Source organism: Anser cygnoides, chromosome 33 (genome assembly GCF_040182565.1).
Source record: "Anser cygnoides isolate HZ-2024a breed goose chromosome 33, Taihu_goose_T2T_genome, whole genome shotgun sequence".
NCBI classification, from domain to species: domain Eukaryota; kingdom Metazoa; phylum Chordata; class Aves; order Anseriformes; family Anatidae; genus Anser; species Anser cygnoides.
In genome coordinates this window covers 1,616,903-1,633,237 of record NC_089905.1, presented here as the reverse complement: position 1 = coordinate 1,633,237, position 16,335 = coordinate 1,616,903, and the positions used below count along the sequence as shown (strand labels likewise).

Genomic DNA, 16,335 nt, shown 5'->3' with positions numbered 1-16,335 from the left:
CTGAGAGCAGCCTGGCGGCACCCCCCCGGGCTCTCTCCCGTGGCAAAAGAGCCCTAAAAGCACCTGCAAACGAAGCAGCAAAGCGCAACCGAGGTGTCCAAGCCTCCAGCATCGCACGTCTCGGTCTCACCACGGCACGAACCGGCGGCGGCGGCGCGGGGCTGCACTTCCACCTCCCAAGGCTACGGATTGCGCTCAGGTCACCTCTTGAACCTGACTGTTTAGCTGCAGTTCTTGCCTTCCTGTTTCCTTTTCTCGCTGACGGCTGGGCCGGCCTTTTGTGCCTTAATTGTTGTTTTTTACATATCCTCTACGCTGACACCAAGGACTTTTCATTTCCTCCTTGCCGGCTTCGGGATCCGCGGGACCCCGCTTCCTTCTCCCGCGGGGAAGGGGGGACGAGAAGCCCCCAGCGCTAACGCACGGCGCTGGCGCTCAGCTGGCACCGCTCCTCCTCCTCCTCCTCCTCCTCCTCCTGCAACGTCGCCGCTTCATGCTCGCCATCACCTCCCCGGCGAGCCATCGCCCCGCGCGGGTTCGCCCAGGACGGTGGCACCGGGCAGGACACGGCCACAGCTCCGTCGGGCACCGCGTGTCTGCGCGCCCCCAGCCCCGCCGCGCGCCATGCGAAGGGCTAACTCACCAGCTCAGCATTGTTTAGCACCTCTTTATCTCCAAACCGAGATCAAAACCACACAAACACGCTCGAGTCTCCTCCAAAGCTTCTATTCTGGTTTCAGGATGATGCTATCTGGGTTCCTGTGCCGAGCCTCCAGATGCAGGCAGGGGGAGGGGAGAGGAAGGCGGCCGAAACGCGGCTCCGGAGCAAACCTGGCTCGGAAGCACAGCTGCAGGGCTCGCCCGAGCCCTCCCAGGGGCCAAATCCTGCTCTTGGAGCAGGTGCAGAGCCGACGCGATGCGGTGAAGGAGCCTGGCAGCGGGCGGGCGGGCAGGTCCCCCCCGCGCACCCGGCGCCCGGTGCGCGCAGCCGGAGCAGCGAGCGCCCAGCTCGGGCGGGTTCCCGGGGGGGGGGGGTGCTCGGCAAAAAACGGCCCCGCTGCCGGTGCAGGATCCGTCCCACCAGCTGCAGGTACAGACCTCGGGAGGCTCCAGAGAGCGGAATCGAGGCTGGATTCAATCAGGCCCCCGAGGAATTTGAAAAGATACATATATTCCTGACCCAGATTCAGGCGTTCTCTGGAGAAAAGCAGATGCCAACCGCGCCGCCGGCTCCGCCGAGCTGTAACAAAACCGCGGGCCGTGCCAACAGCGGCCGAGCCCGGGGAAAAAAAAGCACAGCCCTTAAACGAGGCTGGAGAAGCAGCGTTCACGGGGGGAGCGGCTTTAGAGGATTTGGGGAGAGCATTAACCAGGGGCACGCTTTCTCTTCCCCTGCAGCTCCTGCGCTCGTCTGCGCCAGCGTCACACCGGGCGCGAGGCGAAGGGGCCGCGGCGAGCTGGGGGTGCCCTCACGGCCCGCGGCCGACCACGTCCCCGGGGTCCCCTTCTCACCCTCCCCATGCCACCAGCACGGCCGGAGCCGACGGAGGCTCGCGGCTGCCCACGCCGCTTAAATGGAAAGGACACGGGGGAAGGAAGCGGGGAGGGGGCCCCCCGGACAAGGTCAGCGGTACGCCCGCGGTCCTGCTCAGCGCTGGCCAAAAGCCAGAAGCCACCCAGGGACGCTCGCGCTGTGCAAAGGCGAGAAGGCAGCCGCTGGGAGGAAGCACCCGCGGGACCGGGACGCCCCCCGAGGAGCCACCCCACGGGGACAGGGCAGGGGACCACGGGGCGGAGGCGTTGCGCCAGGCAGAGCTTTGCCAAGCGACCTCCGAAGCGCCCTTGGGCACGGGACGGGTTTCACCGCCGCCACAGCCGTCACCTTGAGCGGCACGACCTTGGCGGTGGCATCCCTGCGGTGGTGGCATCCCCGCGGTGGCACCCACACGATGGCACCCCCGGAGGTGGCACCCAGCCCTCCCGGGCGCTGTCGGGGCCGCGGATGGTGCCGGGGAGGGTCCCGCGCCCACCCCGCGCGCCCGCCGTCACCTGCGATGCCGGAGTCCCATCGCGAGGCCGCTTCGCCTCCCTCCTGTCCTCCATCCGTCACCAGCTCCGGCGCTGGGGAGCGGGGTAATTTTCCCTCGGCACTAAGTACAGTTTTCTAAATGAAGGGAAGCGAGAGCCCATTATCCGGCTCCGTCGCCCACCCCCACGGCTCCCTGCAGGGCACGAAATAACCACCTGCCAGCTCCCCGTAGCCATGCGCCGCGGCAATGATATCGCAGCTTCCCCTGTCACTATTGTCAGAGCAAAATTTAGATACCTGGTAATGAGGAGGTTTAATATGACAGATGAGAGGTTGACTCATTAAAAAAAGGCAGAGAAGGAGAGGGAGCTGAGTTAGGGGATGGATCCTGCGCTCCGAGCCCGGATGGAAAGCGGGAGGCTGTCAAATCGTCCCCGTGCCGGGGGGGGGAGCAAAAGCAGGGCTGGATCCCAAAGCAGAGCAAGAGTGGGGAGTTTGGGTTGAGGACGTGGGGAGGAATGGGGAGGAAAGGGGATGGGTGGGGAGGAAAGGCAAGGAATGGATGCGGAGGAAAGGGGAGGAATGGGGAGGAAAGGGGAGGAATGGATGGGGAGGAAAGGGGATGGATGGGGATGAAGCGGCTGCAGTTTTGGGGTCACCCAGCCCTGCTCCCCCCAGGGCAGCTCAGGCCCTGCACCCGGCGGTGGCGACGCTTCGGTGTTTCGCTTTGAGGTTTTCTCTCTCGAATGGGAAACGGTGCAGTGCCGCACAAACGAGGGGTGGGGGAGCTGAGGCGGAGCAGCGCCGCGCGGCGCCAGCGCCTGTTACGGTAAGCGCCGGGCATCCGCCGCGAGAAGGGTGCAGCAGGGACCCAAACCTCTGCTCCTGAGGGTGCACCCCTGGGTGCAGCCCAGCGAGCTCCGACGGCCGTCGGAAGGATGCTGATGGCTCGAAAATCCCAAAATACAACACGCCTGATGGGCACCACCCCTGCCTCCGGACCCCCGCCTCGACCAGGACACGGGAGCGCGGCTCCGCACCGCGATTCTGCAGGGGGAGGAGGGCGAAACCTGCCCAGAAGGAAAGTCTGGGGCTCTCCAGGAGTGGGGCCGGGTTTTCCCCCCGCGGCAGCGAGGACAAATCTCTCCCCAGGGTGGGTTTTACCCAGGGGAAACTCCACGAGGCCCGGCTACTGTTGCTGCGCCGTGCCATCCAGGAACGCAATGGGAACGCAGAGCTTGCTGCCGCGCTGGATGCCCGTGGGGCAGAGCGCGCCGGAGCATCCCCAAAAGGGATGGGGGAACTCGGGCAGCAGCACTGGGAACATCCAGGGCCGGGTTTGCGCCTCCATCCCAGCCACCAGACCCCATTCTCACGGCACAAGTCAGCCCGAGGCACGTCCGCTCGCCTCCCCGACCGGTTCCAGCCCCAAACTCTGCTCCCCAGCCCCTCGGTGGAAGCCTTCCACCAGACAGAGCTATTTGGGGAGTAAAGGGAAAAAAGGTCCACGCGCGGCCCTCGCCCCTCAGGGCGAAGACGGCGGCACTGGGGGTGAGGATCCGGCCCCAGCTCGCAGAGACAGCTGGCCGTCAGCTGCTGCCGCTCGCTCTCAAGTGCCCCGTTCCCATTCCCATTCCTGTTCCCGTTCCCGACGCAGAACCTGTCCTCCCCGCCCCACGCAGCTGGCCCTGCTGCAGGCGGTGACCGGGGCCGAGCCGGGCCAAACTGGAAAGCCAAAACCAAACCGAGCCTTGCAGGGTCCCCGCGCTGAGGGCAGCCGCCGGCTGCGCCAGCCAGCCCCGCTGCGGTGTGTTTCCTATTAGTGGGGAAGGCAAACGTGGAGCTGCTTTAACCCCATCCGCGTCCCACGGCCCTGGAGCTAATCCTTGGGTTTTGAAAAGCTTTTGGGTTTGTTTTTGGCACGTTTACATGGCTGCTTGCGCCCCGAAAACGCCCGTCCCCATCCCTCGCTGGGGTGTCCCCGTGACTTGCTCACGCGCACGCCCACGTCACATCACGCCTCTCCCCGAGGGCGTTCGGGAAATGCAAATAACCCCCAAAACAATGCAAATAACCCCAAAACTCCGCGAGGGATGGGCGGCCGGGCTACGAAAAGCCTCAGCACGCCGCGGGGCCTGCAGTTTCGGCCACCCCAGCGAGCCGCGGGGGCGAGCGCGAGGAGATGCCCGGCCCGGCGGCGCTGGGGACGCGGGCCGCAGTCACGGCCCCGTGAGCCCGACGCCGCCCGCGCTCCCGACGCGTTTCCTGGCCCTGCCAGGAATAGAAAGCAGGAGCCTGAGTCACCGCCCGGCCCCGTGCCCGTGCCCAGCTCGCCCCCGAAGTCCCCCAAACGCGGGGAAGCCGCGGAGATGCTCCCGCACCCGGCGGGGGCACCCGCGGGACCCGAAGGCAGCCGGGAGCCCTCGGGGTTGCACAAGTGTTGTGGGTGAAGGACAGTCCCAGTGGGGGAAAGTCCTCGGAAAAGGGAAAATAGGGGAAAAAAAAAAAAGAAAATGCGGCCACAAGGCGTTTTTTTTTTTCTCTGCAGGCTTCCAAATTATGGGGGGGGGGGGGGGGGAGAAAACGCGTGGTTTTCAGGAGGAACAAGTTGGCGGGTTGAAGTTAAAGCATTTCAGCCAAAATTTTGGCTTAGGAAAGGGGATTTAAAAATAAAATTAAAAAAAAAAAATTAAAAAAAGGGGTAGAGCAGGAGGAGGAAAGCACTCTCCCAGCAGGCCTGGAGCAGGTAGCGGGACCCAGGTTTGGTTTCCAGAGGAGAAGATCAGGGATGGGACCCGCGGCCACAAACCCCGTCCCCAAACGGTGCCAAACCCAGAGCGAAGACCCCGCAGAGCCCCCCCAGCACGGGCTAAACGTTGGGTTTTAGCCCAAATCGTGGCGTTTCTCACCCACCCCACGGCTGTCGCCACCAAGCTCTCAGTGGCCACAGAGAAGCCTCTGAGCTGGTTTTGGTCCTTCCCCAGATCCTCTTCCAAGGGCGGCGCGCTAAAGAACTCAAAGAACTAAACAACTAAAACTTGTCCTAAAAAAATCCTCCCTCCTACAGGCTGTGCACCTAAATTTTCACGGAAATGGATCTTAAAATTCCTACTGGTATTGGCAGAAGTATTACTGGGGTGATTCGCTCTAACCCAGGCCCACCCAGGATCAGAGCAGTCCCGGCCCCAAAGCCGTGAGGAACCCCGAAGAAGCGCAGGGGCAGAGGCGTCCGTCCCCAAACCCCTGGGGTCCCTGCGTCCCCACACCAGGAGATGGTCACGGGAAATCCCCAGGCTCGGACGCCTCCGAGACTTCTTATTTTGGGGGGGGGCAAGCCCACAGCTGAGACCCCTCCACCTCCGCTGGTCACCCTCAGCCCCCTCGGACGGCACCATCAGCCGAAACCCCTGGCGAAACCACCCCACTCCTCCTGCACGCCCAGCAGCTGGGGAAATTTGGGCGCAGCACCGCCAGCACCGGCCCCTTTTGGACCCCATTTCACCTCCCTTCTGCCCCCCCCCCCCCCAAAAAACAACCCTGGAGAAGCCACGCCAGCTGGCCTCAAGCATCCCTGCATCCCGCAGGGCCAAGCCCCTACCCCCAGCGCCTCCGCCTCCGCTGGAAGGAAAGGAAATTTTGGGTCCCCCCCCAAAAAAAAGGCCCCCTCCCCGCCCCGGGGGGCCCCGACCCAGGGCAGCGCCGAGCAGGAAGGTGTTAAAAAACCCCAGCACCGACCTCAGGGGGAACCCCCGGTAAACAAGCGCGCCGCGGGCGAGTAAATAGGGTGGGCTGCTCCCCGCTCGGCTTCCTGTTTGCTTTCGCAGATCCGGGCTGCCACGGCCACCGCCGAGCACCGGCCCCGGGGTCCCCACGGCGCCTGCGAGCCCCTGGGGTGAGTGGGGTCCCCCCCCCCCCGGCACCTCCTGCCCGAGCCCCGTGGAGAGGGGACAAGGACGGATCCGTCCTGTGCCATCGCTCAGCGTCCCCCCGGGGCGCTGTGACGATGGGTGGGGGGCAAAAGTGGCCCCCCCCAGGCTGGGTTTTTACCCGTGTTAACCAAGCAGCCGGGCTCTGAGCGCGTTTTCCTGCAGTTGTTGGGGAACTCCCGGCTCTCCCGTCCCAATCCCATAAGCGAGCCGCGTCCTCCCCCCGTGCCTCAGTTTCCCCCTCCCCGTGCAGCTGATCTCTCCGACATGGGACCCCCCCACAGCCCCATGCACCCCAAGTCGTGGCTACGTGGGGCTAACGGGACGCTGCAGCTGTGTGCCAGAGCAAACGGGGGTGTAGGGGAAGCAGCCCCCCCCCCCCGGCACAGCGGGGAGGCTGACGAGAGATAAGGGCTGTAAATCCCGTAAGGTGATCGGGGTGGGGGGGCCCCGAGCTGTTTGTTTGGCTCCAAACCCTGCGCCCGCGCTTAACGGAGAGGGACAAAAAGGGGAAAAAAAAAAAAAAATAAAATAAAAAAGCGAGGAGGGAAAGAAAAAAAAAAAGGAGGAAAGTGCAGCACACGCTCCACGACAACAACAACAGAACTCCAGAGAAAAAGGAGCTCGGGGAGGAGGTGGGGGGGGCAATAAAAGGAAACCCAGTTGGGCTGGCAGGGTTTTTAAAGCGACGCCTGTTTTAAAAAAAGCAGCTGCTAATTTTAACTCTCCAGTGGAAAGAGTGAGCGGTACTTACAGGAGACAGCCTGGCTGCGGCCCTTCCACGTCCGCGGGGCGCTGGCGGCCGGGAGGAAGCGCGGGCCGGGGCGCGGGGCAGGGGGGGCCGGGGCAGGGGACGCAGCCCCCGGCCGGAGCCACGCGGCCAGGGCAGTGGTTTTGTGCGGCAGGGCTGGCTCTGCCCCCAAAGACGAGGATTTCCCCCCCCAAAAAATGTTTTTCACCCCCCTTCCCCCCGGCGTCAGGACGCCCGCGGGTTCTGGCACCCGGAGAGGCGTCGCTCGGCGCCCCCGGAGCTGAAAGGAGACCTCAGGCTGGGGGGCTGGAGGCATCGCCCTGCCAATTCCACCTCTCCTGCGGGACGAGAAGGGCACCCGGGGGGATTGTGGCGAGACCCTACGGCTTTCCCAGCGCCCCCCTGCCCCGTGCCAAGCGCGCCGGGCGAGGGGCCGCTCGTGGCTATGGCACGGTGGGATCCCAGCGGACGCAAGCCCAGGCGTCTACCAAAAACTAAACCTCCGAAATTCATAAAAAGAACGCGGCGCGACGCCCGAGCCGGACCCGGCAACCTCAGGTCTCTTCCCCGTCAGAGGGAAATCAGCCTTTCGCTGCAAAATCCCATCGAGAGAGAGAGAGAGGCAGGCTGGCACGGCCCCTGCAGCTCGTGCACGCGGTACCGGGCACGTGATTTCCTGAGCGGCGATACAACTGTCTTCAGGACACGGAGGAGTCGATTCCTTTAAGGTCACGGTCCCTAGAAGAGCTCCTGCATCAGCCGTGCTCGGGCAGAGCGAGGCTTTCCTGGTGCGCCGCAAATGGGGCCGGAGCCAGGCACACATAATGCCTATCGACCGCGGGCACCGAGCGCCACGGGACGCGAGGACGTGGCTTCGAGGGGATAAAATCGCCCGGCGCTGGTCGCCGCACGCTTCCGAGGCTGGGTCGATAGCGCCTGTGCCATTGCTCTGCTCCTGTCGCTCGGCGAGCCGGGGGGGGGACGAGTTTCAAAGCAGCCCCCCGAAAGGTGTTTTCGGAAGCCACCTCGCCAAGAGGCGAGCTCGACGTGCCGCCGGCCGTGGAGGCGCGGGGATTGCTGAGCTGCTCCTCCCCGGCTCCAAACTCAGCGCCTGCACCACCGGCGGCACCTCCGGCCCCCAAACCGAGCGCTTGTGCTGGCGTAAAACATGCAGAGACACCGGCCCAGCCGCGTGCGCTGCCTCCAGCAGCATTTGGGGACGAATGAAGGCTTTTAGAGGGAGAACCCGCTGCTGCCCGCCGGCATCCTGAGCGGGGCAGGGGGTGCCTCAGGACCGCGGTGCTCAGGAGCCAGCCCTGTCCTCACCCAGCCCCGCGCCGTGTCCCCAGGCTCGCCACGTCGCTGTCACACGCGGCAGGACGGGGGGGGGCATCGCCCGACGCTTCGCCTGCCCCCATACGGCGGGGCCCGTCCACCGCTTCACCCCGCGGATTTACGGCAGCAGGAGAGAAGTCCTTGGCCCCGACCTTGCAGGGAAATGGCCAAAGCTCTTCCCATCTCCCAGCCCCAAGCCTCCAAACAGCTCACCTGCCCCCCCTCCGGCGCTAAAAAGCCATCTCAAGCCAGCAAAAGTGCTTGCTAAGCAGAGGGAAGAGAGTCCCCTCCTTCCAGGAGCTGGGCTCAGATTATTTTTAAAATCTTTCCTTTTATTGATTGGAAGAGCAGATAGGGAACATGCATTACACGAAACCAAAGATTCCGCACAAGCGAGGGACGCGGCTTCGGCTCTGCCACAAGCTCGTTACAGCCAGCGGAGATGCAAACATTTACCGTAACAGCAATAAAGAGGCAAAGAAGGTCAGGAAGGGAGAGCGCGCAGACACCGAGCCCTTTCTGAGCCGCACCGCAACGCCCTCCCTCCGCCCTTATTTCTGGGGAAGGCGAGGGGACAAAATAACAGCGGCTTCTGCCCGCAGCTCTCGTCCAGCCGACTGCCCTGGGACAGCCTTGCCCACAAAATTCCCTGCCACTGGGGGCCGGAGGCGCTGCCAGCCCCGACCCACGCCGCCGCGTGCCCAAGCGGCTGCTCCAAGGAGCGCGGCCACGGCGCTCAGCCCCTCGGGTGCCCGCTGCAAAAAACTGGGACGTGAGCTCCCGGCGAACGCGGGGCCGGGGTGGGGGGGAAGATGCTCGTCCCGTGGAAAGCAAATCTGGGAGGAAAAGGTTTTTTCGCCCTCCCCCGTACCTGCTACGCGGACTCCTGCATCTTCGGCTCCTGCCAGCCGAGGAGCTGCGGCCACCGCTCGTCAGTCAAGCTGCAAGAGAAAAAAGGGAACGGCCGTGAGGCTGAGGGGAGGGAGGCAGCGAGCAGGGCACGGCACGGCTGGGGGGTCCCCTCCCGCGGTGACCCCGCAGCCGGACCGGGGGCAGCCCGCGCGGAGCCCCGGGGAAGCAGCCGAAAGCCCTGAGCCGAGGAGGCGTCGGTGCCGGGAGGTGGGAAGGGGCACGGGCGAAGGAAAAGGGGGACATGAGCAAGGCGAGAGAGATGAGTGTAAGGACAGCGGGGGGAAAAAAGAAACTGAGAAGAGCCCGGGAATGAAAGCAACCATAAAATCCAAGTGATCATTAACCCAGGGCAGGGGCAAGCGGCCGCTCCGCGCGAGCAGGGCGCTGCGGCACGGCGCCGGGGCTCCGGCACCGACTTCCCCGTTTCCCTGCAAAGCCTCGTGCGCGCCCGCCGAGGAACGGCACCGACCTGCAGCCCCGGGACGCTTCCCCCCCCACCCCGGGGAACGCAAGCGCGCGAGCTGGGCCAAAGGCGGCCCCGGCGGGGAACCGAACGAAGCGGCCCGGGAGGAAGCGCGGCGGCGAAGCTCATCCCACTCGTGACTCAGAGGCCGGCCGCGGAGCCGACCCACGCGGGGCAGAAAAGGGCTCGCAGCCCGCTGCTGGTCACTCATTTACCAGCTCGCTTCCCGGTGCGGCCGCCGCCGTCCTCCAGGTGACGGCAGCTCCGCCCGTGGCGGGCAAGGGGTAGCGCCACAAGGGGAAACTGAGGCACGGCGAAGCGCGCGCGTGGGGCCGCGGTGGCGCAGCGCGCGCGCCTGCGCTCCCAAGCCGAGCTGCAGCCTCTCCCCCCCGGCGCCTGCGAACCAAGCAAGGAATTGTGCTCGGCTTTCCGGCGTCCGCGTCCTCCGCTTCGACCACAAAACCAGCCTTCCTCTCCCCGGCCGCCTCCCCCCTCCCACAGCCAGCTCATTTCCTGGCATTACAAAATTCAGCCCCAACAAAGAGGGACCCAGGAGTGCGCGGCTCGCACCGGGGCTGAGCCCGCCCCGGCCCCCCCCCCCCCCAGAAATAAAGGGGGAGCTGTGGACGGAGGGATGTGGACGGAGGGGTCCTGGGGAGACCCCGCAGCAGCTCCCGGCCACGTCTTTGTCCCCACGCCACGCAGGACGGGGCCCTGCGGACAGATCGGCCGCAGGATTGCCAGCCGCAGGACAGACGGACGAGTCTGGATCCTTCACCTCTGCAACGGGAGAGCACCGGGGACGGGGGTGCCGAGTTCAGCCTCTCCCCCTGCTGCACCTGCTGTATCGAAAGAGCTACCGGCCCGACCAACCTGGGGGCCGAGCACGACCCCCGGGGGCCACCCCTCGCTTTCTGTTACCAAAAAGAGCCGTGTCCTGCCACGCCGGGCGGCAGGACGGACAGACAGACGACCAGCGGGAGCTTCGCCCTGCCCTTTCGACCCGCGCGTCTCCTTTCCGCCTCATTTCAGCTGCCGGCCCCGGGGGGGGCCCCGGGGCCGCTGCCGCCCTCGAAGCTCGCCGCCCGGCCGGGTGTCACCGCAGCAGAGCCAGGCGTCACCCACAGACCGGGAGGGTGTGGGTGGGGGGCACCAGCGGGACCACGGCACCACCCTCGCCCTGGCGGCTGCGCCCAAGCCCCGACACCGGGCTGCGAGGCGTCCCCGTCCCCATCCCGCCCCGGGCGTGCGCACCGAGCCCCCCCTTCCCAGGGGTTTTCTCCTTCCCCCGGCCCCCCGGCGAGGCTCGAGGCGCCGCCGCCTTGCAGAGCCCCGTGCTCCGGGCGGCGAGCTGGGTGGAGGACGTGCGAACGCGGGGATCGGGCTCTGCGCTGCCGCTTTCGGCTGCCGGCCGGCCCCTGCCTGCAAAAAGAACCGAGGAGGAGAGCGCATCGAGCCCCCGCGGGGACCCCGCGTGCGCCCACCGGAGCCCGGAGCCGTGCCCGTGTGCCAGCACCTGTGTCACTAGCACAGGCGGCAGCACCGGCGCTCGGCCACTGTCCCCAAACGGTGGCAAAAAGTTTTTTTTTCCCCCCTGGGGGAAAAAGGTATTGGGTGTTCCGAATTGTGTGTCAAGCTGGAAAAAAAAACAAACACAAAAACAAACATACGGGAGCGACGGAGGCAGCACAGGGCAGCGAATTCCCTTTTCGAAGTGAAACGAGGGGAGGAAAAGGGGGAAAGGGAAGGCGATCTTTTGGTGCGGCCACACAGAAGTGCTGACCGGGCAAAAAACAAAACAAAACAAAAAAAAACACGTTCCTGTTCGGAAGCCCGAGCTTCGGTTTCGCCCCGCGTGGCGCGGGCAGCAGGAGCACAGGGCTGCGGCACGGCGCTGCCACCCCGGCCTCCCAGCAGGATCGGTCCCGCGCCGCCGCTGGAAGGCAGCCCGAGGCGAAACGAGGCGAAATGGGGCGAAACGAGGCGAAATGGGGCAAAACGAGGCGAAATGGGGCAAAACGAGCCTCGCTGCCCCGGCAGCCTCGCGCCGTAGCTCTTATCCCCGAGGGCCTGCTGGAGGAGGGTGGCCGGGACAACCTTCCTCGCCCGGCGCAGGGAGGGGGCTGGAAGGCGCTAAATCCCACAAACGAGGCCCCAGCCCCGTCGTTAGATCAATCCCGAGCTAATTAAGCTGCCGCTGCCGCACGCTGCCGCAGGAAAGCCCCGCCACGGCCGGCACCTCGCAGGGCGCCCGCGTCCCCGGGGCCACCCGGTGCCACCGCGGGGATGGCAGAGAACTGGGGGGGGAAAGGCAGGGGGGCAGTGGGAAGGGGGGGGGGGGGGCGTGGGGCATTTTTGCCCCCCCCCTTGGGGCTTCTCCATGCCAAGGGGCCAAGACGGAGGCGCAGATTGCGGAGGGGAAGAGCGGCCCGACCGCAATCTCTCCTTCCCTTTTTTCACGTTTCCTCTAGCAACGGGCCGGGGCCGCAAACATTTGGGCTCCAAACCCAAACTTCCCCCTGGGCTGCCGGCCGATCCCACTCGCCGTCCCCCCCCTCCCCACATCGGGGGCTCGCGGAGCCGTCCCCGAACCTTCTGCCATTTCTCCAGGCCCGCGAAACTGCTCCAGCCCCTCGGGCGCCGTCGCCCTGCCTCCAGCCCGCAGCAAGAAAGAAATTAAAAAAAAAAAAAATTAAAAAAGAAATTAAACCCGAGGAGCCCGCAGGGGAACGGGGATGGGAGAGCGGCAGGGAGAAGGCGCGAGGGACACGGCCTGCGGGGCCACGAGGACGTCAGCTGGGTGGGACGGGAACGGGGACAGCATGGGGACAAACCACGGCCCAGGTGCGCCCAGGACACCTCCACGCGGTGCCGAAGGCGCCCTCCCCCCGGTGCTCCCCCAGCTCAGGGACGGAGCAGGGCAGCTTCCAGCTCCGGGAAGCGATCACTGAACCCCGGAGCCGTCTCCGGGCTCCCGGGGAGGTCGCCGAGCGCGTGGCACGGCCGGGGGACGCGGAGGGGGTGCCCGGGGGGGGTGGTGGTGGTGGCGGGGGGGGGCGGTGCGCCCGTGCGACCGTTGCAGCCGCCGAGTTTCGCTCTCGCCAGCTGAGTTCCCCCTTGGGCGGCGGAGATGCAGAAGCGAAACCTGCAGCTGGATGGACGCGGGCGGGCGGGGGCGGCGGGGCGAGAGGCAGCGGCATGGGTCCCGGAGCACCCCGGGGTGCCGTGGCCGGGACGGGGATGCCGGGGGGGGGGGGGGGGGACGACACACGTGGGACGAGAGGTGGGCTCCCCGGCGGCTCGCTGCGCTCACCCTGCTCCTGCTCCCCCCGGCACAGCTGGGCTGCGCCCCGCACAGCTGGCTGGGGCAGGAACGCCCCTCGGTACCCGGGGGGGGGGCTGCACCTGGGGTGGCCCCGTTAGCCCAGCCCTCCCCGAAAGCCCTCCTGGTGGCGACACCGCCCCAGGGCATCCCCGGGCACCCGCCGAGGCTGCAGGCAGGGACCCGCACGGGGTGGTCCTGGGGCATCGGTCCTCCCAGAGCAGGGAAACTGAGGCACGGGGCGGGCCACAGGCGAACAGCAGGGCTGGAAACGCGACCTCCCCCCCCCCCCGCAGCCTCTTTGTCCCACCCCACAGCATCACCCCAGTGCCTGAAACAGCCCCGAACCACATCAGGACATCCAGGGTGAGGAGGGGAGAGGGGGCTCCTGCGCACAAACCCAAATGGGGGCGCCCCGTACCCCACGTGCTCAGCCTCTGCCCTCGCCCCGCGCCGCCTCGGGCCACGATGCCACCTGCTGGCACCATCCCGGGGGGCCCCTGGGCACCCACGCACCCCGTCACGGGCGGCACCTTCCCCTTCCCGCACCCTTCGCTCCCAAAGCACCGAGCAGCTCCCCGGGAAGGCCGCCCCGCAGAGGTTTCGGGGGTCGGGATTGGGGTTTTCCCATCTCCCACGCCAGGACCTCGGCTGCCCGAGGGAGGGATGCGGGGAAACGCGGCTTCCACCTGCAGGGTTTAACCCGCAAGACCGGCGAAAAGCCTCGGAAAGGCTCCCCACAAATCAGAGCCTCCAGATTTCGGCAGCTGAAAGCACGCCGCTCCCCCCAAAAGCTGCTGCCCCCCCTCCCCCCCCCAGCTCAGCACCTGCTCCACCAGACACCGGCACAGGCAAAAGGGCGCCAGGTGCCCAGGTCCCATCGCAGCAGCCACTGCTTCAGTTTTTGATTTTTTACTGATTTTTTTTTTTACTGAACTGATTTTGTCACCCAGGTACCGGCAGCCCGGGCTGGCGGAGGAGCCCACGGGGCTCAGCAAAGTCCCGGCACCGCTCTGCCCCCTCCGCATTTCCAGCTCCAGCTCCCGCGGGCGGCTCCGAGGCACGTCCCCAGCAGCGGGGGCACCCTTGGCCATCCTGCCCCTGCGCAGCCCCTCTGCGACCGCTCCCCGCCGGCCTAAAACCCCGCACCCAATGCCTCCGATCGCCTCCGAGCTTTTTTTCTGCGGGAAGAGGGAGGGAGGGAGGGGGAAGAGGTGCCGGGACCGCTCACACGGCGCCGGCCAGCCGGGAGCTCGCTGCACCGCGAGCCGCGGTGGTGCTGGAGGTGCCGCGTGGTCCTGCGCCCGCGCCAGCACCGCGGGGACGGGCGGGTGGCAGCGCAAAGGACCCTGTCCAAAATGCCCCCAAGCGAGCCAGGGTGCCAGGAAACGTATCCACGCACCGGGGGACGCATCCACGGGGCACGGATTCACGCACCGGGCACCATCCATGCACCGGGCACCATCCACAGGGCACGGATCCACGTACCAGGGCATGGATCCACGCACCGGGCACCATCCACGGGGATCACAGATCCACGCACCAGGGCCCCATCCGTGCACTGGGCACCATCCACGCACCAGGGGACGCATCCACGGGGCATGGATCCAGGCACCGGGCCCCATCCGTGCACCGCGGCACGCACCCCCGGGTCATGGATCCCCGCACCAGGCACCATCCCCACACCGCGGCACGCACCCGCGGGGCACAGGCTACTGGGGCCGGGCTCCTTCCAGCTCTCAGCCCTTCCCCACGCACGGGCCGAGCCCCGGGTGACCCCGCGCCCGCCAGCACCGCTCGGCACGGCCCCGGCTCATCGGGTCCAAACTCCAGGGCCACCGGGTGAGGCAGGGCGAGCGGCCGGCCGGGGCGGCGTGCCGGCACGTACCGGAGACGGCGGCGGGAGGGAGGATGGGGGAAAAAAGGAGGATAATTAGGAGCCCGGACCCCTCGCCGCCCGCATTCGGCTGTCGCCTGAGTCAGCAGCAGCAGCCGCCGGCCCCCCCGGGAGGTTTTGCACGGCCGCAGCCTCCCCGGGCGGCTCAGCCCTGCTCTCCCTATGGAAACCAAACAAACACGCTCGCCCGAGCCCCGACAAACACGGCAGGGCGTACGGCACCCTCCGGCCGCAGCGGGGGAGCTGGGAGGGGGCCAACGCCTGCGGTGGTCCCCCGACACCTCGCAAACCGGGGGGAGGACGGAGGCAGGGTGGGCACGAGCCGTGCGCGGGGACCCCCCGCACGCTCCCCCGGGCTGGAAAATCCCAGCTCGGCTCCACGCTGGGAGTCGAGAGGGGTTTTTAAACCTGCTCGCACACGGGAGGGAAAAATTCTTCATTGAGCCTGCGGTCGGGCGCGGGATGCCTCGGAGGGGCGCACCTAACGCTGGCTCGCGCTCCTGACCCTGTTCGTCCCCCCAAAACATAGCGGGAGCATCCAAAAACCAGCCAGGAAAAACTGGGGGCCAAGCAGCTGCCCCCAAGCGGAGAAGGAAACCAGCCCCAGGGGTACCCGCGCCGCGGGTCCAAACCCCCAAATGGCTCTCGGGTTCCCCAGGGCACGGCGGGGCCGGCGAGCCTCCGCGTCCGCTCTACGGGGTGAGGACGAATTCCCACCGGGGTTTCAGCACCTCCATCCCACGCCCACCCCAACGGCAGCTCCCGGCCTCCACCTGCTTCTTCCCCGGGCTGGAAATCCTCTCTTTGAAGGCAGGATCACGACGCCGCTCGCCGTCGAGGTGCGGCGCAACGCTGGCGCGCTCGGCGCCGTCGTCGCCGGCTCCCACACCGCCCCCGCCACGCGCCGCCGCGAGGGGAAAGCAGAAGGGGGATTTTTGTGGGCACCTACGGAGCAAAGAGAAGATCTCGCTGGGTAATTTGGTTAACCAGCCAACCCAGCAGCACGGATCCGTAGGAAACGGGGCTCGGCTGCCCCCCTCGGCCCCTCCAGGCACCCAAACACAGCCCCCAGAGCCGCGGGAGCTCGGCCACGGCAGCACTGGGCACCCAAAAATCGTCCTCTGTGGCCTCTGGTCACAGCTGGAAGGTCTCTGGCACAAAGCTCGGCTTCACAGCACGGCACCCTCGGTGCTTTTTCTCCCCCCTTAAAGCCCCAGCTCCGAAGTCCTGTAATTTAAAGCGAAAATCACAGCTTTCCGATTTAAAAGGGAGGGAGAGAAAAAGCTCCCCGGCCCAGGAGCCAATTAAAACAAGTGGAAAGCGGTTTGCTTTGTAATCTCGGGGTTTTTATTTTTTTTTTGTAGCTAATCTCCCCGTTGGAACGGGCAGGCGGGTTCGTCTGCTGCAGCACGCGCCGCGCCGCCCCGGCCAGGCCCGTGGCTTGAGCCCTCGCTCTTCCCCTCCGGCCCTCTCTGCTCGCATTTATCCCGAGTTTTTTCTCAGAATTACTGTGCGAGGCTAGAGGCACAACACCAGGGCGGCTGGAAACTTTTCAGCAGGGGATTTTGCTCTCTTGCCGCCTCTCCGTTTTATGAAGAAGGGAGTTTTGTACTTTAAAAATACTCTTCTCGCTTTGAGTTTTCCCCGCTCGGCACGGGAAGGCTCAGAGGGAGGAGGAACCCCCCCCCCCCCCCCATCCC

At 66.3% G+C, this 16,335-nt stretch overlaps 1 protein-coding gene across 15 annotated transcripts in view; it reads right to left on the bottom strand.

Annotated features, from left to right (window-relative positions):
- The window catches only part of MEF2D (myocyte enhancer factor 2D), a 68,667-nt gene that overhangs the window by 33,138 nt on the left and 19,194 nt on the right, over window positions 1-16,335 (bottom strand). For 13 of the 15 annotated variants that reach the window (XM_048054287.2, XM_066986215.1, XM_066986216.1 and 10 more), the window contains one exon: window positions 8,913-8,982. The gene's annotated coding sequence lies outside the window, so the exon portion shown is untranslated. Of the gene's footprint in view, window positions 1-643; window positions 772-8,912; window positions 8,983-9,631; window positions 9,771-16,335 lie in introns of those variants that run through there. The other 2 variants (XM_048054285.2, XM_048054289.2) reach the window with 2 other exon arrangements.